Source organism: Moschus berezovskii, chromosome 8, assembly GCF_049115385.1.
Source record: "Moschus berezovskii isolate FMDL1 chromosome 8, NW_MosBer_1.0, whole genome shotgun sequence".
In the NCBI taxonomy this organism is placed as follows: Eukaryota; Metazoa; Chordata; class Mammalia; order Artiodactyla; family Moschidae; genus Moschus; species Moschus berezovskii.
The window spans coordinates 3,775,771-3,796,188 of record NC_142467.1 but is presented as its reverse complement, the minus strand read 5'-3'; the positions used below and the strand labels follow the sequence as shown (position 1 = coordinate 3,796,188).

The 20,418-nt window shown below is 44.5% G+C and overlaps 1 pseudogene; it reads left to right on the top strand.

Annotated features, from left to right (window-relative positions):
- LOC129558990 (uncharacterized) overlaps positions 1-20,418 on the top strand; it is a 42,094-nt pseudogene that overhangs the window by 310 nt on the left and 21,366 nt on the right.

Genomic DNA, 20,418 nt, shown 5'->3' with positions numbered 1-20,418 from the left:
ATTAAGATATCCTGAATACATAAAATATGCTCTAGATTTTGAAAATTTAGGATAGCAAAAAAGACTGCAAAATATCTCATTACAATTTTTTTCATTTTGCTCACATGTTGAAATAATATTTTATAACTGTATTTATATTTATAATTATACTATACAAAATATTAAAGCCTTAAAATGAATTTTATGTTTCTTTTTACTTTTTTAGATATACGGCTATGGGGAAGCTTTAAATTTCGTTGCTCACATTTGTGGCTACAATTATGTTTCCATTGGGCAGCGCTCATCTAAATATTTAAATACAGTAAGAAAGGAGGAAAAGAGTGGAGGAGCAGAAGGGAGGTAAGGGGGAAGGAAAGAAGGAAGGAAATAAAAAGGATCTTCAAGAACTAAAAGCTATAAGCCTTAAAAGATCAGAGAGTGGAACAACTCTTCCTGCACATAAGACCAATGACAAAAAAAATCTGGGAGCCTGAGATGCTGTGCTTACAGCGCCGTGCCAGCTACTCAGCAAATGCCAGTGTGCACTGATCTCAAGTGGCCTCGGCCTGCAGTGCCCTGAAGTGAGGTTTCAGCTCCCGGCCGAAGTGAAAGTCAGGCTGAGGCACAGGAGCGTTGCATCCTAGCCACCAGAGCCGCAGGGGCCTGTGGCAAGGCCCTGCTGCGGCCGGCTTTGAGCTAATGAACTCCGCAAAGACAGAAAGTAGTGAAACAAGGGAAGTGTGAAGCGGGAAGGAAAAGAGCATGTGTGGGCAGACCCATGGGAGGCTCGCAGAGTCCTGCCCTCGTGGCCGTCTGAATCACTTCAATGGGCGTTTCTTCCAGGTTTCCTTTCGCCAGGCGTCTTGCTTCGCCTGGTCCTGAGCGCACGTTTGCTGTATCTCAGGGTCCAGGCGTGCGCACGCATCTCTTCGACAAGACGGAATCTAGCGAAGGGGCCTCAGGGTGAGCCGGCATCTCTTACTGTGAGGTGACACCCCCTCCCTTCTGACCTCCAAGACAGAGCCCTTCTTCACGAGTATAGTAGGAAGGTCTCTTACTTCAAGGAGAACGATGTGGTCTCTATCTGTTATCTGGGCAGGGTGCAGCTCCTCTCTGGGTCCCTGTCTTCACTGCGGGGAAACCAGCCCTCCAGACTGGGGCCCCCAGCTCCTGCCTCGGCAGTGTTTGCTTCATGATCACCTCCCCTAATTCAGGCACCATGCTAGGGGTTACAGTTATAGTGATGGACAAAACGATCCATTCTATCCTGGAGTACTCAGTCTAATGAGAATTAAGAACAAGAAAATCTTTTGCAAGCTTTGACATTTTGTCTTTCATATTGTTGACCTTAAAGATACTATGTTCTAATTTTCTTTCAAAGAGTGTGGACACGCGTCTCCAAATCTGACCCTTATTAATCTGATTTCTGTTTTGTCCTTGTGAGAATGAATGGCAATGGGATATTGAAAGGCAGTTTTAGTTCCTTTGTCAAAAGTGTCATTGGCTAGTATATTGCAAAGTTGTTCAGTAACAGAAATTAATTTAGAAGCACTCATCTGGCATATATTTCTATATCATGCATATCAGTTCAGTTCAGTCGCTCAGTCGTGTCCGACTCTTTGCGACCCCATGAATCACAGCATGCCAAGCCTCCCTGTCCATCCCCAACTCCCGGAGTTCACTCAAACTCATGTCCATCAAGTCGGTGATGCCACCCAGCCATCTCATTCTCTGTCATCCCCTTCTCCTCCTGCCCCCAATCTTTCCCAGCATCAGGGTCTTTTCAAAGGAGCCAGCTCTTCGCATCAGGTGGCCAAAGGATTGGAGCTTCAGCTTCAGCATCACTCCTTCCAATGAATATTCAGACTGATCTACTTTAGGATGGATTGGTTGGATCATACATATCATTCTCACACAAAATTATTCCTGGATCCTTCCACAGTATTTCAGACCACCTAGGCAGTCATGCTTGTATACAAACCCATTTCAATACAAAGACGCAGAGCAAAGACATTCATTCTGGAGCAATCATGGCTTCACCAGCCCCTTGCCATACCCACTCCAGGCTCTCAGAGGAAGGAGCCCACAGCTCTGGCCCTCCAGGCCTTTTGTTGTGCTGATTAGAATTGAGCTGAGCTGCAGGATTTACATGTTAAAGGAAACAGAGCCCTGGGCCCAGAAGCCAATCCCGGAAGGAGGAGGAGAGAAAAGGAAAGGCTTCCAGAAGCCAGAGTTGGGAAGCCGAGTTTGGGGGAGTGAGGCGAGAGAGAAAGAAAGGAAACAGTCACCATGGCGGGCCGTGCACGATACTGAGACTTGAGATGAAACTGAAATGCTGGGCTATTGATAAGGGGCGAGGTTCTGAGAGAACAGAGACGAAGGCAGGGTGAGCAGAGGCAAGAAGACCCCAGGAAGCCTCGCTGAATGTTATGTGATCCCTTGGCGATTTTCTGAGAGGCAGCAATGAGGATTTAAAATGCGTTCATTAATTCCTGCCTATCTGACTGGTGTTTCTACTGGCTTTGCAACCATTCACACTCGTGAGAGCAGCTGGGTTAAGTTAATTAAACAAGGAGGCCGTTAGAGTGGATGGGGCTCTAATGCTTTGGCAGTCAGTAGGCAAACCTAAATCTAAGCCCGAAAATGCCTCCAACTTAGCAATCAGAATGTTAAAGACAAAGATCACAAACAGCCAACTCGGCTTTAGACCACAGCCGGCAAATAATTTCCTTTCTTGGCTTTCTTTACCTGGGTCTTTCCTGAGCTCCTGTGGTCCAGGGCTCCTACCATTTCCAGTTTGGTTCTGGTCTATTGCAGATCGATTTTTGCTCAACTTCTTAGAATGTTTCATCATGCCTCAGTTTCTCTTTTGCGAGCTTCCCTTGTGGCTCAGTTGGTAAAGAATCCGCCTGCAATGCAGGAGACCTGGGTTTGATCCCTGGTTGGAAAAATCTGCTGGAGAAGGGAATGGCTACCCACTCCAGTATTCTGGCCTGGAGAATCCCAAGGACTGTGTGGTCCGCGGGGTCGCAAAGAGTCGCCCGGCTCTCTCTGGGTTCCTGGTCACACTTCAGGAGCTCCGTCCCGAGCCCCCGGGCACACACAGCCAGCACTGTGGCCGTCTCTAGCGCCCTCACCAGAAGATGCTCCAGAGCGTCAGCTTAAGCAGAAAAGGTATGGCAACCGGCTGACTAACCCTGACTGCGCGTCTGGAAGAAGGCGTCACCTCTCGGCCTAGGCATGACTGCTCGTCCTTTCACTGCAGGGGCCCAAGAGCTAGGACAGGCCTGGTTTCCCGGTTTCCTGTTCGTCTTGTGCAGTTGTCTTCATAGTCAGTTGCCCATGGCAAGAAATACACCTTCTCAGTTTGAATACAATTTGTGGTCCCTTGACCACAGCCGCTTCCTCTGGCCACAGACTCCCTAGCTGCAGGGTCATCCCCCGTCTCAGGGTCAGCATGGGCAGTCCCTGGGGAGGGTGGACAGGGTAAGTTGTCTGGAAACCCGGGAGAAACCTCAGAGTTCTGGGCAAGTGGCACAACAGAATCAACCAGAATCGTGCTTGGGCCCAGTCCAGGATAATCAAAACTGAATTCCTGGGCCTCTGTCATTTTTTTTAAATCCTTGGGTCATTCGGATTCGAGTCTAAGAGATGGGAAGCCCTCTCCCTTTCCTCCTCGCCCAGCTCAAGTCTGAGGCTTGGCTTCCTACATCTGATCCCAGAGGTTGCAGGCGGGCCTGCTGATCCGTAGCCCCGGTGTGCCTCTGAGGGGCCGTCCCTTCCTTCGTCCCTGACGACCGAGACCCCACGCCCTGGCTGGCTGGGCCCGTCCTGGGTCAGGCTGGCATCTTGGAGAAATTACTAACAGCTCCTCTTTCTCTCTTAAAAGAGCGTCAGGTTTGGATGGTAAATTATATGGTCCCTCCACACATATCAAACAGGGGAAACCCAGCCTCGCCTAGCGTGGTATTTTCCTGGGATTCTTTCCAGCAGCAGTTTTAATATTCCTTCCCTCTCTTCCTTCCTCAGACGTCTTTCTTTCCAGTCCTTTCTTCCATCTTTTTCATCTGATAAGGCTTGAACAGCCCCCAGACAGTCCACCGTCTCACTGCTTACCCACCCCGCAGCCCTGGGAGCTTCCCCCTCACCTCCACTTGCGGGAGTTCAGGAGGATGCTGCGGCTGAAAGACAGGATCCTGCTGGTTCCCGTTTGAGCGCCAACAGCGAGGCAAGAAGCCCGAAGCCCTGTGTTAGCGGGACGGGCCTGGATTTCCCGCGGACCTCGGATCGCTGGAAAGAAAGGTCTATGGAGCAGAGCATCCACGAGGACTTCCTGCAGCTGACGAGGGACCATCACCCAAGTGTGGACTCCGGGCTCCTGCAGGTAGAAGGAGGAGGAGCTGGGATTTTCCAGATTCGCCCACACCACGGACTTCCCACAGAGGAAGGCGCTGGCCTCTGCGTCTTTCTCATCTGACCTCTCTCCTGGGGAGGCCCTGAGCTCAGGGCCCTGATTCCCGCATCTGACCCTCTGACTTCTCTCCAGGGTAAGCCCTGCACTCAGGGTCCTGATTCCCGCATCTGATGCTCTGACCTCTGTCCTGAGGAAGCCCTGAACTTATTATCCTAATTCCCGCCTCTGATGCTCCTTGTGCTCTGGTGCGAAGGTTGCTTTTTCCTCCACCTTTGCCAGGACATTACAATCCCCTCCACCCCTCACCTCTGGCTGGTACTCACCTGTGGGAGCTCTTCCTGGGTTCAGCTTCCCATTCTGATGCTTCTCCAAAAGCCCGGGCCAGGACTAGGCACTATCTCAGACATGACACACATGCCACATCAGCGGCAGGGAGCCTGACATGGTCACAAACGACACGCTCGTGTGTGCTGCCTGCTCTCCAAAACTGAGGAGATTTCTCAGCAGACACTGCAAAGCAGACGGAGCCCTGAATCTGTGCCCGTGGTGAAGAGTGATTCTCTTCACGCCCCTCCCAGCCATCCAACCCCATCCCAGGCTCTCTACTCTCCTCATCATATTCCCTGCGTGGACTGTGTTAGCCGCTCAGTCATGTTCAACTGTTTGCGACCCCACGGACGGGAGCCCACCAGGCTCCCTCTGTCCATGGGATTTTCCAGGCAAGAGTACTGGAGTGGGTTTCCATTTCCTTCTCCAGAGGATCTTCCTGACCCAGGGATCGAACCCTGGTCTCCAGCCTTGCAGGCAGATTCTTTACTGTCTGAGCCACAGGGAAGTCTCATCATATTCCCTACCACCGTCCTATGATGCCTCAACTCTCCATCCCACTTTGCATATCAGTTGCTAAATTCATTGATGAATCAGCTTTTGGTTCATACGCCAGCTACCAACACTGACAGTTACAGAACTGACTTGTCCCATAAGGGCGGGTGGTGCAGACTCAGATAACCCCTGGGCTTGGAAGGCAGGGTGACTGGACGAAGCCGGCCGGGTGGGAACCAGAGCATCTGGCAGGTACCTGCCTGCCCTGGAGAAAGGGTCTAACTGTGTCTTTTCTCAGCACACTGTTGCCAGGAAGGAATGCCAGCTTCAAATGCTAGACCTTTCCAGCTTTCCAGATAAACAGAGATATCTGGATTCTTATGAAAAATCTACTATTTTTTTGGGGGGGGTTATTAATGCCTGATTTTAAAACATTTAAATTTCATCCTTAAACAAAACTCGGTGTAAGTAGGATCTGGTTTTCTGGCTGCCAGTTGGCAATGGCTTTTCTAGTGTATTCTCAGACAAATTTTTACATAATTTTAAACACAATTTCCAGACTTAAAAATCCTCTGAGGCAACCCAACGTCAAGGGGTGTGAAATGCTAAAGGATACCCTGGAAATCTAAAGATGCTGCTGTTTATGCCTAAAAATGACAGTAGCAACAACAGAAATTCCTAGTAAGTGACAGATAGCCACTTAAGAAAATCTTTTACCGAAAGGAGATTTTAAGCATTCTATAAGAGGTCCACTGTGCATGCTTTTGTGCCTGAACACTTCATTTTTCATAAACAAAAAGCCTCTAATTGTCTTCCATTTTAAAATATCTTTGTCAGTGAAGATACTGAGGAGGTAGTTAGAGAGGAAAATAAAAACACACTGAAAGTTAGCGGGGACATCAATTAATCTCTTATCCTTTATGGAGTTTACATTTTGAGTGACAACTAAGGTTATCTACTTTGCAAATACTGTAGCTTTATTTTTGAGCAAGGTGAGAGGAAAGCATATTATTTTCCTCTATTACTGGACATTATCTTTTTTAAAAAAAAAATCAGGATGCCATGCTTTTGCACTTCAACAAATGCAATACTTTGAAATGCAAAGTATTTCAACATGGGATGGCAAAAATGGTTCAACTGAGTCAAAGCTAGAGGCGGGGTTTCTCAACCTCAGTATATGCAACTGACACTTTGAGCCCGATTATCTTTTGATGTGCGTGCATGTGTGTGTGTGAGTGCGTGAGTGTGTGTGAGTGTGTGTGTGTGAGTGTGTGAGTGTTTGTGTGAGTGTGTGTGTGACATGTGTGTGTGAGTGTGTGTGAGTGTGTGTGCATGACTGTGAGCATGTATGAGCGTGTGTGTGACTGTGTGTGCATGTGTCTGTGAGCATGTGTGTGTAAGCATGTGTGTGTGTGAGCATGTGTGTGTGTGAGAGCATGTGTGTGTGTGTGTGTGTGCGTGTGTGTGTGAGCATGTGTGTGTGTATGTGTGTGTGAGTGCGAGTGTGTGAGTGCGTGTGTGTGTATGCGTGTGTATGAGAGTGTATGTGTGAGCGTGTGTGTGAACGTGTGTGTGAGCGTGTGTGTGTGTGAGCATGTGCGTTAGTGTGTGTGCATGTGTGTGTGTGAATGTGTGTGAGCATGTGTGTGTATGCGAGTGTGTGCGTGTGTGTGAACATGTGTGAGTATGTGTGTGAGCATGTGTGAGTGTGTGTGAATGTGTGAGCATGTGTGTGAGAGTGTGTGGGTGTGTGTAAGCATGTGTGTGTGTCTGTGTGAGCGTGTGTGTGTGCATGAGTGTGTGTGCGTGAGTGTGTGTGTGAGAGCATGTGTGTGTGTGTGTGAGCAAGTGTGTTTGTGTGAGTGTATGTGCGTGAGTGTGTGTGAGTGTGTGTGTGAGTGTGTGTGTGAGTGTGTGTGTGTGTGCGTGAGTGTGTGTGTGTGTATGTGTGTGAGTGTGAGTGTGTATGTGCGTGAGTGTGTGTGTGTGAGTGTATGTGTGAGCGTGTGTGTGTGTGAACAAGTGTGTTTGTGTGAGTGTATGTGCGTATGTGTGTGAGTGTGTGTGTGAGCGTGTGTGTGTGCATGAGTGTGTGTGTGAGAGCATGTGTGTGAGTGTGTGTGTGTGTGTGAGTGTGTGTGTGTGTGAGAGCATGTGTGTGAGTGTGTGTGTGTGTGAGCATGTGTGTTTGTGTGAGCGTGTTTGTGTGAGTGTATGTGCGTGAGTGTGTGCGTGAGTGTGTGTGTGAGTGTGTGTGTGAGCGTGTGTGTGTGTGAGTGTTTGTGTGTGTGAGTGTTTGTGTGTGTGCGTGAGTGTGTGTGTGTGTTTGTGTGTGTGAGCATGTGTGTTTGTGTGAGTGTATGTGCGTGTGTGCGTGAGTGTGTGTGTGAGTGTATGTGTGTGAGTGTGTGTGTGTGAGTATGTGCGTGAGTGTATGTGTGTGAGTGCGTGAGTGCGTGAGTGTGAGTGCGTGAGTGTGTGTGTGAGCGTGTGTGTGTGAGTGTGTGTGTGTGAGCGTGTGTGTGAGCATGTGAGTGTGTGAGTGTGTGTGTGAGCGTGTGTGTGTGTTTGCGTGAGTGTGTGTGTGAGTGTGTGTGCGAGTGTGTGTGCGTGTGTGTGTGAGTGTGTGTGAGCGTGTGTGTGAGCGTGTGTGTATGAGTGTGTGTGTGAGTGTGTATGTGAGTGTGTGTGTGAGTGTGTGTGTGTGTGAGCCTGTGTGTTTGTGTGAGTGTATGTGCGTGAGTGTGTGTGCGTGTGTGAGTGTGTCTGTGTGTGTGTGTGAGCGTGTGTGTGTGTGTGACTGTGTGTGAGCGTGTGTGTGAGTGTGTGTGTGAGTGTGTGTGTGACTGTGAGCGTGTGTGTGAATGTGTGTGTGAGTGTGTGTGTGTGAGTGCGTGTGTGACTGTGTGAGCGTGTGTGTGAATGTGTGTGTGAGTGTGTGTGTGAGTGTGTGTGAGTGTATGTGCGTGAGCGTGTGTGTGTGACTGTGTGTGTGTGAGTGTGTGTGTGAGTGTGTGTGTGAGCGTGTGTGTTTGTGTGAGTGTGTTAGTGTATGTGTGAGTGTGTGAGTGTGTGTGAGTGTGTGTGAGTGTGTGTGAGTGTGTGCGTGTGAGTGTGTGTGAGCGTGTGTGTGAGTGTGTGTGAGTGTGTGTGAGTGTATGTGCGTGAGTGTGAGTGTGAGTGTGTGTGTGAGCATGTGTAGGGGTTTGTCCTGTGTGTGAGTGTGTTTGTGAGTGTGTGTGTGTGTGTGTGAGTGTGTGCGTGAGTGTGTGAGCGTGTGTGTGTGTATGTATGTGTGTTTGAGCGTGTGTGTGTGAGTGCGTGTGAGTGTGTGTGTGAGCATGTGTGTGTGTATGTGCTGAGTGTGAGTGTGTGTGTGTGAGCGTGTGTGTGAGTGTGTTTGTGTGTGCGTGTGAGTGTGTGTGTGTGTGAGCGTGTGTGTGAGTGTGTGTGTGAGTGTATGTGCGTGAGTGTGAGTGTGAGTGTGTGTGTGAGCATGTGTAGGGGTTTGTCCTGTGTGTGAGTGTGTTTGTGAGTGTGTGTAGGTGTGTTTGTGAGTGTGTGTGAGTGTGTGCGTGAGTGTGTGAGCGTGTGTGTGAGTGTATGTATGTGTGTTTGAGCGTGTGTGTGTGAGTGCGTGAGTGTGAGTGTGTGTGAGCGTGTGTGTGAATGTGCGTGAGTGTGAGTGTGTGTGAGCGTGTGTGTGAGTGTGTTTGTGTGAGTGTGTGTGAGTGTATGTATGTGTGTGTGAGCGTGTGCGTGAGTGTGTGTGTGTGAGCATGTGTGTGTGTGTGAGTGTATGTATGTGTGTGTGAGCGTGTGCGTGAGTGTGTGTGCGTGTGTGCGTGAGTGTGTGTGTGTGACTGTGTGTGTGTGAGTGTGTGTGTGCGTGAGTGTGTGTGCGTGAGTGTGTGTGCGTGAGTGTGTGTGCGTGAGTGTGTGTGTGTGAGTGTGAGTGTGTGTGTGAGTGTGTGTGTGTGTGTGCGTGAGTGTGTGTGTGAGCATGTGTGTGAGTGTATGTATGTGTGTGTGAGCGTGTGTGTGTGTGAGTGCGTGTGAGTGTGTGTGTGAGCGTGTGTGTGTATGTGCGTGAGTGTGTGTGTGAGTGTGTGTGTGAATGAGTGTGTGAGTGAGTGTGTGAGTGTGTGTGACTGTGTGTGTGTGAGCGTGTGTGTGAGCGTGTGTGTAGGGGTTTGTCCTGTGTGTGTGTGAGTGTGTGTGAGTGTGTGTGTGAGTGTGTGTGTGTGAGTGTGTGCGTGAGTGTGTGTGTGTGAGCGTGTGTGAGTGTATGTATGTGTGTGTGAGCGTGTGCGTGAGTGTGTGTGTGTGAGCATGTGTGTGTGTGTGAGTGTATGTATGTGTGTGTGAGTGTGTGCGTGAGTGTGTGTGTGTGAGTGTGTGTGCGTGAGTGTGTGTGAGTGTGTGTGTGAGTGTGAGTGTGTGTGTGTATGTGTGTTTGTGAGTGTGTGTGAGCGTGTGTGTGTGAGCGTGTGTAGGGGTCTGTCCTGTGCATGGTGGTCTGTTTAGCAGCACCCGTGACCTCTACCCACTAGATGCCAGCAGTACCCGCCCCAGCTCGTAAAAACCAAAAAGTACTTCCAGACACTGCCAGATTTGCCCCCGATTGATGCTGGGAGGGATTGGGGGCGGGAGGAGACAGGGACGACAGAGAATGAGATGGCTGGATGGCATCACCGACTCTGGACATGAGTTTGAGTGAACTCCGGGAGTTGGTGATGGACAGGGAGGCCTGGCGTGCTGTGGTTCATGGGGTCACAAAGAGTCGGACACTACTGAGCGACTGAACTGAACTGAGGAACCATTGATCAGGAGGAAATGTACATCACAACTTGGACTCTGATTCTCTGAAAGTCTTAAAATGGCATTTCACACAAAGGGGAAAATACTGGGAAAAGCATCACCACTGACTTTGTCCAAGTCCTCCAGGCACTCCAATGGGGCTTGGGGAGAGAGGTCTTTGAGGCAAGAGCAGTGAATGTACACTGACAAGGAAGTGGCTGGGGGCGGGGGCAAGAGGGCTCAACCCTGGATGTGAAATCCGCTCTTCTTGACAACAATGGCAGGACAAGCAGGAACCAACAGAGACCTATCAGGCCAGGCAGCGACATCTGGTAGACCCCAGACTACACATGAGGAATTCCAGCCTTCATCTGGCCAAGTGTGAGGCGAATTTTCAACATCTTGAACGGGATGATACCAACCAGTTAGATATTTAATAGGAAATCCTTTCTTTCCTTTTTTTTTTCCATTTTGGAGAGAAAACATTTTTCCAGAAAAACATGAAAGGCTATAATAGTGGTTTGAAATCAGTAACTCTCGATTTTTTTCTTTGTGGTTATGGAAGAAATCATCAATTCCATTTCTCAACAGAACCTCATAAACACAACAGGCCAAATGCCAGAACAGAAATTAAATGGCTCTGTGAGCCTCAAGGGAAGACATACTTTAACCATGAAGTATTCACACCAAACCATGAGTACAGTACATGAAAGAGAATGAGCTCGAGAATGTGGGTTTGCATTTGCTGTTTCTGACAGCACTGTTTATCAAAATAACTAACAATGTTCAAAGACAAGACTACTTAATTTTTACTCTATCGCTTTTCTGTCTGGGAGGAACTATAAAGAATAAGTTCACTAAGTTTTTGGTTGCCTTTTAGTTCATGTAATTTGTTTCACCACAATTAGATGTTTCCATGGAGAAGGAAATGGCAACCCACTCCAGCATTCTTGCCTGGAGAATCCCATGGACGGAGGAGCCTGGTGGACTGCCGTCTATGGGGTCGCACAGAGTCAGACACGACTGAAGCGACTTAGCAGCAGCAGCAGATGTTTCCAAACGGCACCCTCTAGTCTTTTCATACTTTGTTACCTTAAAATATGGCTGATACTGCACTGGTGGATGCGCATCACTCTGCATTTGTCAAAACCCGTGGAAGGTACAACGCGCAGAACGAACACCCGTGTAAAGGATGGTTTAGTTAACAATAGTGCATCGGTACTGACTCATCGGCTGTATCATAGATATCACACTAAGGCACGATGTGAATAACACGATGGAGTGGAGGGGTGTGGGCAGAGGCGGTGTGAGGGAACTCTGTATTTCCTGTGAACTGTCCCTGTAAACTTTAAACTGCTGTGAAAACAAGGTTTACTAAACTTGAAAATCTGTTTCGTAAATTTTATAATAAAAGCCCTGAGACAGTTAAAATTCTGTAAACGTCTCTTAAATAAGACTTACGAGTATCGTTCTGCTACCTGCTTATTTGCTGCTGGAAGGTGATTGCTCGGGATGAAGTTGGGAAGAGCCTTGTTTGAGCATGGCCACTGACCACTCTCATCCAAACTCCTGGCAAGTACTATCTGAGTGCTGTGAACAGTGGACCTCAAATTGCATTATATTTATGTATTTTCTTCTTGTCAGCGATTTCACATGCCTTTACATTTTTCCCTCATGAAATAACTTTTGAAGTAAAATTCACTCACAATTGTTTATAATACATTCTCCGTGACAGGCCAAATTTATTTCTAGTTAACGACATATAGTACTCACTAGAAAAGCAGTAAGTTATGATGAATCAAAGAGCTTTTTGTTGCACTTTATCTATGCAACAGCAAACAGGCTGTTGTGTGGAAATACACTAAATTTGTTTTCTCAGTGGCATTCTATTCACCCTGTCATAAGGACTATTGGTCCCAGTTTTAATCTCTGCAACAGTGCAACGTTTTTCAACACAGAAGCTTCTTGGATGGTTGTCAGAGATTCTCCAAGCTAATTAGACTGTCATCTGTCATGGGAAGGCTCAGAGCAGAACTTCACACTAGAGGCTCTGAGGGGAAAGAGCAATCTAAAGAAAGTCTTAAACGGTCCTTTGTTCAGTTGCTACACATGTGTCTGAAAGGATAGAACCTACTTTTATGACCACATTAAAAATACTCGGCACAGCTAAGAGTAAGTGCAATTGGATGTAAGAGAAAGCTAGTGCTGGAAAAGAGTCCTGAGAGTCCCCTGGACAGCAGGGAGATCCAACCAGTCCATCCTAAAGGAGATCAGTCCTGAATATTCATTGGAGGGACTGACGCTGAAGCTGAAGCACCAGTACTCTGGCCACCTGATGCGAAGAAACAACTCACTGGAAAAGAGCCTGATGCTGGAAAGACTGAGGGCAGGGGGAGAAGGGGACGACAGAGGAGGAGATGGTTGGATGGCATCACTGACTCAATGGACATGAGTTGACTTTGAGCAAACTCTGGGCAGTAGTGGAGGATGGAGAAGCCTGGTCTGCTGCAGTCTACAGCGTTAGAAAGAGTCAGACATGACTTAACTGCTGAACCACAACAACAGTGTTGAAAAGTGCCAAATCCTTAGAACTGGGAGGAACAGAACAAAGTGCAAATCCCGAGCTTTGGAGTCCTAGGGACTTGGGCTCTACTCCAGACTGTAGACTCCCAGGCAGGGCGCTCACCTCTCTGGGTTTCCGATCTTGCATCTGTGGAGTGAAGCAAGGAGCAGTCACCCCGCTCAAGAGCTAGATTCGTGGTAAGAGCACAGCAGTGATGGTTCCGTCACTGCCGTTAAGAGCAGTAGCAACAACAGCAGTAGCAGGGCTTCCTGGTGACTCAGACGGCAAAGAATCCACTTGCAGTGCGTGAGACCTGGGCTTGCTCCCTTGGTCAGGAAGATCTCCTGGAGGAGGGAATGGCAGCCCACTCCAGCGTTCTTGCCTGGAGACTCCCATGGACAGAGGAGCCTGGCGGGCTGCGTCCATCGGGCCGCAGAGTTGGACACGACTGATTGACTAACACTTTCACTTAGTAGTGGCAGTAGCTATACATTCGGAAAAAGAGACTTGTTTCCGAGAAGGTGAGATACCTCAGTGAAGAGCAGGGAGACTGGGGTTCAAGGTGAAAGCTCGTGTTTCCAAAGTAGTGGGAAAGAACGAGGCACATTTTGACTAAGAGAGGGAAGTTCCCTTGGGAGATTTACATGATGTAAAATTAATGCAGGGTTCATATCAGTTAGGGAATGGTATCTGAAGGTTTGGGGGGAGGAGAGCAGATGACAGAAAGACAGTTGGTTCAGGAGTCAGCAAACCTGGGCTCTAAATAAGGTTTTTACCTTTAGAGTCCCAATTCCTCTGCTAACTAACTGAGTGACTCTGGGCAGGACAAGGCCTCTTTGGCACTTAAGTTGTTCACCTGTGAAATGGATCCATGGGTTCAGAGGGTCACTCAGTTCAGTTCAGCTCAGTCGTGTCCGACTCTTCGTGACCTCATGAATCACAGCACGCCAGGCCTCCCTGTCCATCACCAACTCCCAGAGTTCACTCAAACTCATGTCCATCGAGTCCAGTGGCAAATAAGAGTCTAAGTCCTTTGACATACAAGAGGCATGATTAAAGCAGGAAAGCAGTTGCTCTACAAGCTCTTTCTAGAATTTACTGGAGAGGGAAATAGAGGAGGATCAAGTCAGAGAAAGAATTATGTTTACAAAATACTGTCACAACAGGACAACGGGAAGGGAATTACATCAGTTAACTTAGTGCAAGAATGGATATTAAGAGGCCCATGAGTTGGGACAATGGGAATAACATGAAAATTACTGAAAGTGAAGGAAAGTAATTATTTGTAGAAGAAAGGGAACATGATAAGCTAATTTTTCAAAGAAGTTAAGTGTCAAGACATGGCAGGAGATCTTTAATATTGACTAATGAGCAATAAATTAGATTTAGTGATTTGATATAAGTAGAATGGATTATATTACACATTTTAATTACCACTTTATCATATTAAAGATTTCCTAAAAACTGACTATAAAATTCAGATAAGAGCATAAAGTTCCAAGGATAAGCAAGACAAATTTGAAGAAGGAAATATGAAGGAAAGATTTGCCTCATTAGATATCATGAATTACTACAGTGTACACTGTATCATCTAAAATAATGTGGTGTTAGGGGAAGGTCAACACTGCAGCGAATGGAAAAGAAGCCAGACCTATCACTTAAAGGAAATACCTCATCTTACATAAGACCTCAGTGTAAGCAGAGATGACCCTGAAAACCAGGAGGCACTGTACGTGGCTTCCCTGCCTATATGGGGAACTATATAACTAGAACCCTACCTTACATCGTACTTCACACACAAAAAAATATCCAAATGAATCAAAGACACAAATGTGAACACACAACAAACTATACCTTTTTATGGAGAGAAGAAATTCTTGAACCAAGCTCAGCACGTAAAATTTGTAAAGAAAAAAAGGTTGATGAATTTGACTGCATTATTATAGTGAGAATATAAATTACTGGTGAGAATACAGACTTGGCGAGCAACCCGGTAGTACTCATGAAGATGCATGTATTCTAGACTCAGAAACTCCAATTGCTATAATAGACTTGAAAGAAACTTGAACATTTATACAAAAGGAGACATTCTACATAGTCTATGCAAGTGAAATATTGGAAGCAACATAAAGGCATATCAATAGAAAAATGAACAAGCAAATAGTTACAGCATGTCCCATAGCTATTACATTGATTTAAACCTTGATCCACATGGATTGATACAGAAAGAACCCGAAACCAAGATGCTGAGTGAAAGAAGCAAGGCTGATGTGTGACGTCAATTACGAACATTTTAAGAACTTACAAACATTAGTAAGTAAAAATTGGTAAAATATACATTTAGTGAAAACACAGACAATGGATGGGCAGGGTATATGCCTGCTTTGGGACAGAAGCTATCTCAGAGAGCACCAGAGGGAAATAACACCAGAAAGTGACTTAAACCTTCTTTGAGGGTATGTACCTACATTTATTTTTGAACAATAAAGAAAACCCGTTGTATCTTAAAATTCTGAGTACTAGTAATGAATGTTTACTGTGTAACTCTTTATACTTGTCTGTATGCTTGAACTATCCCCAAATAAAGCACAGTGGGACAATTTTTATCACTCATAATTTAAGCATTATCTATGTATAACTATTTGAATTTTAAGGCATTGTAATTACTGTTTTGTAAGTGTTTGGAAATTTTACTTCAAGCTTTCAAAATTATTTTTTTGTTTGTTTTACTTCTCCGCTTCCAAAATTGTCAAATAAAAATTACACGGGGAAAAAAAACTGCCATAAAACACTGATAGTTACATCAGCAAAGCATTCTTAACTTTTAACAAGATTTATTTTATGGCTCCACTTCAAGTTTGATCAATTAAATGATCAGGGGCCACTACCAATTGAAAGGATTAGTGGGTTAATAAAATTCAGTTCACTAAAAGTTACTTTCCAGTGTGTTTCCAGCATAGAAGTGCTGCGTAAAATGAGGTACACCTGTAAATTCCAAAGTGCAACTTGGGCTCTTGGGACCATGGACCCCTTTGATCTTGTCACAAATTGGCTCCTGGAAACCAGAAGGCCTCCTGGACTCAAGTCTCCAGGGATCTCACCCCTGCAGCATCTCAAAACAAATAAAATGACTGAGACAGATGCTGGACCCAGACAGAATGGCAACCATTTCACAAAATTAACCCCCAGATGATGTGAACAGACAATTCTCCACATATAATTATGGCTTTTTGTTATTTCTCTCCCATGAAAGCCTTCTATTGCTTTGGCTTAAATGCAACAGATAGAGGTATTCAGCCTTGGCTGGCCATATTTCTGATCCATATTTCAATAGATTATCCTGAATTGGCCTCCTGGAAGCATTTATGCTGACCAGTTTTGAAAACCTCTTTGTCAGCCCCTCACCCTTACCTGCTAACGCCCAGCTCTAATGGATGAAAGCAGGGGGTGATGATAATCACTGTCTGCCCTGCCCTGAGTGCATTGCCTGTGTCTGCAAAACAGTCTGTCTGGAGGGGAGGGGAAAAAAGGAAATAAGGAGTGTAATGCAATGAATACTTGGGAACCGAGCTTGAGGGTTTCTTTTTCTGTTTAAAGGAGTAGTGATATCAGAAGCAGGATTATGAAAAAGAAAGAGTGAGTAAAAATAGGATCTTTGTGAATTAGAATAGCAAGGCCATTTCAAATTGAATTACACAGGATCATGGCAATTAGAATTGGAAAAGATCTCTCAGTCTTTCTCTGTCAAAGCATGATTACTCCCCACGGGATATTCTCCCGAGCTTAGTCCAGTCCAATTTTAAATGATTCAAGTGATGGGGCCTCCTTGGCTTCTCTTGGGATATCCCTTCACAGTCTGAAATAGCTAACAGCTAGGGAAGCCTCCATGTATACATATATTCTTTTTCCATTATTCTGTTTTGTACGTCCCCAATCCACCTTAAAACTATTTGAATTTAATTTTAAATGGGTACAACCTACATTTAAATGATTAAACCCAGCTGAGTCTGGGTCTTTTTGGATAGGCTGACTCTCTTTCTCTTTCACACATACACACAAGTATACACACACACACAGACATGTGCTCACATATACAGTTAGAAAACATGACACAGCCACAATGTATTTATGGGAAACAATTAATAAAGATCCTTAAGTTTTAAGTCATTCACCGATAAAATAATGTAAAAATTCAATAACCAACTGCTTTTCAACTGACAAAGGGGCAACAAACTATAAACCTAAGTGCTACTTCACTTTGTGAATATTATGTTTATTGTACATGAGTAAAATAATACGATCTTCTAATATAGAGCTTACCATGGCTTATTCAGTGTAAAGGATACAGATATGTAATATGGTGCTAATGCCATAAGTAAATTTATAGAAATCATTTTATTCAAACATTTTTTTAATCCAGTCAAACAGTAGGGGACTCATACTTTGTAGATGGGCTCATTCCAACACTAAATTTGGTTTGAGCTTTGAGTAAGTTGCAGGGCCTAGGGGAACAGCTTGGGGTGTTCAAGGTTAATGGAGGTTGCTTAAGGGTATTTAAATTTGATCAAGGATTTTATATAGCTTTCCATGTCCTTTCCAAAGAGCTGCCCTAAAGTATTTTTCACACCTGTCAATCAACCAACCAATATCCAATCAGGTAGGAAAATGAGTACCTTGGGAAAATGAGAAAAAAATAACTTGAGCTTTCTTTAAAGAGATGGAATCTATCACTTCTGTGGGCACGATTTTTGATGTCATCAGTTCATGAAATTTTGAGCTGAAAAGAGTCTTAGAGCTAGGAATCTTTGAGCTAGAATCAGCTAGCTCAGTGATTATACAGTCATGGTCTAGAAAAATTGTAAAGAGAGTCTGTGCAGCAAATTAAACTTTTGAATGTCAGTTGGGTGAGTTTTAACTATGTGGATTGAATGTGTTTTCACATCAAATACCTCCATAAATCTTGTGAAAATTACAAGAAAGAAATTTAAAAGAACAGAGAATGTAAGAGAAGAGAGTAGCCAAGGAGACACTGCTTGGCTTTGCAGAATTTTTTTCAAGAGGAGAGCAAACACAGCAGTAACTGAATGATTTGAATTGAGGAAGCTAACAATTGCTAAGGATTTTGGAGCATTTATTATGTGTTAAATATCATCATAAAAGTTCCACATAGTTTAATTCAGAAAACTCTCACAACAACGCTATAAAGTTAAGTAGTATTACTATCTCCATTTAATAGGTGATGCTGCTGATGTGATAGGTTTGTTAGAGAGCTGTTAAGTGACAGAAACCGATACGTCAACCCAGAGAATCGCACTCCCGCAGCTGAGAGAGGGGAATACTGGGGCAAACTGCCCCACGCAACCCCCTCAGAAGCTCAGTGGGAGAAGGAGTGAGCAGGAGGCCTGCGTGACTGGTGAAAGGCCGTCAAGAAAATCCTTCGGCCACCAGCTCCCCTCTGCTGCATCAAACAAAAGGAAATGCCAAATGTCCAAGTGGATCAGAAGATCGGAGGAGGCTTTGTGACTGAAAATGAGTTTCCTTGAAAAAATATTCACAATACCTGACCTTATGGGTTCCCATGAAAAAGCCAGAGAGCCAACAAATCCCCACATGACGACAACTGTTTACAAGTTACCCACGTAAGCGAAGTGCTTAAAATCAGACTTTACTGCCTCTTTCTTGATGTCTGTTTCTATTGACTGCTTTATCTCTTACCAATAGGTTGCCTTTCTCTTACTTTTTCTGTGTCTCATTTTTCACTGAATGCCACTGTGTGCAGAAGACCAGTGGAGACTCTTGAAGATTTCATCTGAATATCTGTATTTTAAAAAAGAACCTTGACTTCTACCTTACCCCATACACAAAATTAATTAAATGTGGATCATAGAACCAAATATAAGACAATTAAGCTTTTAGAAGAAATCATAGGAAACTATCTTCAGGACCTTAAAGTAGCAGAGCTTTCTTAAAGGGCACAAAATGCTCTGTTATAAAAGGGCAAACTGATATACTGGATTTCATTAAAATCAAGGAACTTGGTTCACAAAACACAACATTAAGAAACTGAAAGACAAAGATACAAACAGAAAATGCAATATAAATCTGTACTACAGATATATGACAAAATACTTATGAGAATATGCAAAGCATTCCTTCAAATAAACAAGAGACAAGACAACCCAATTCGTAAAAGTTAACTGAAATACTTGAAAGCAAGCAATGCAAAAGAGTATGTCTACATGTTCAATCATGTCTGACTCTTTGTGACCCCACAGACTGTAGCCCACCAGGCTCTACTGTCCAAGAAATTCTCTAGGCAAGAATACTGGAGTAGGTAGTGGGTTGCCATTTCCCTCTCCAGGAGATGTTCCCGATCCAGCAGTCAAACCCAGGTCTCCTGCATTGCAGGCAGATTCTTTACTGTCTGAGCCACCAGCGAAGCCCCAAATATCCAATAAGCACATAGGAGAAAAAAAAACTCAACATCACTAGACATCAGGGATACATAATTTAAAATGACAGTGGGATATCACTGGTAAACTTCCAGAATGGCTAAAATTAAGAAGAGTGACTATATTAAATTTGGGTGAGACTTATGAGCAATTTAAACTCATATATTGCTAGTTGATGTGAGTATAAATTGATGTAACCAATGGGGAGAACTGCTTGGCAGTGTCTGCTAAGTCTAAATACATAACTATTTGTACAAGTCAGCAATTCTAGTCCTAGATGTATGCTCAAGAGAAATGAGTTTATATGTATACCAAAACATATGTAAAAAATATTAACAGTGACTTTATATATAATAGCTTCAAATTGGAAAAAATCAAGAAATCCATCACTGGGAAAATGGATAAAGTAAGTGTAGTATATTTACATGGTGGAATAGCAAACATTTATTTTTTTTTAAGTTTTAAAAAAGAATGAACTGCTACTGTATGCAACAACATGGATAAGTCTACCAGCAATATTTCAGTGAAAGGCAGGTGTAAAAACATATATACTACATAATTCAATTTATATGAAGTTTAAGCACAGGCCACACAAATATCTATGGTATTAAAGTTAGAATATGATCACCTCTCTGGGGGTCTTATTTGCAATGTTTATGATGTTATCTTGACCATTGGTTACTTGAGTTCATACATGTGTAAAACATACATATCCATCATGTATATTTACTATCAGTGCATGTTACTGGATATACACTATTCTCAAGGAAAAATTTTAAAAGGCTAAAAACAAGTTCAGCTAGGATCACGACATATGTGAAGAAACCTTTAAAATAGAAACTTGGGCTTCCCTTGTGGCTCAATTGGTCAAGAATCTGCCTATAATGTGGAAGATCTGGGTTCAATCCCTGGGTTGGGAAGATACCCTGGAGAAGGGAATCTCCACTCTAGTATTCTGGCCTGGAGAATTCCATGGACTATATAGTCCATGGGGTCCCAAAGAGTGGGACGTGACTGAGCGACTTTAAAAAAAAAAAAGCTATAATTTTTTCCAGAAAGTCAAAGGGATTTACATACATTCATGAAATAGAACACAGGAGTTAAAACCATAAAACAAAAAACAGAAAAAAAAAAAAAAAAGAAATAGGTTTCTTTGGGGGTGGGGTGGGGAAGATAAAATGTAAAAATTCCATAGAAAATAAAGTGGAAGAAATTATCTAGAAAGCAGAATAAAATGTTGGGAGACAGCCAATAGAAGTTACCAGGTTTTTAAACAATTTAGTCACTCCAGGCAATAATGCTCATCTCAGGACATGGTGGTGCCTGCCCTTCATGATTTCAGTCTGACCTTGGGACAGCCTGGAAATAGTTTCCTGCAACAAGCTGCC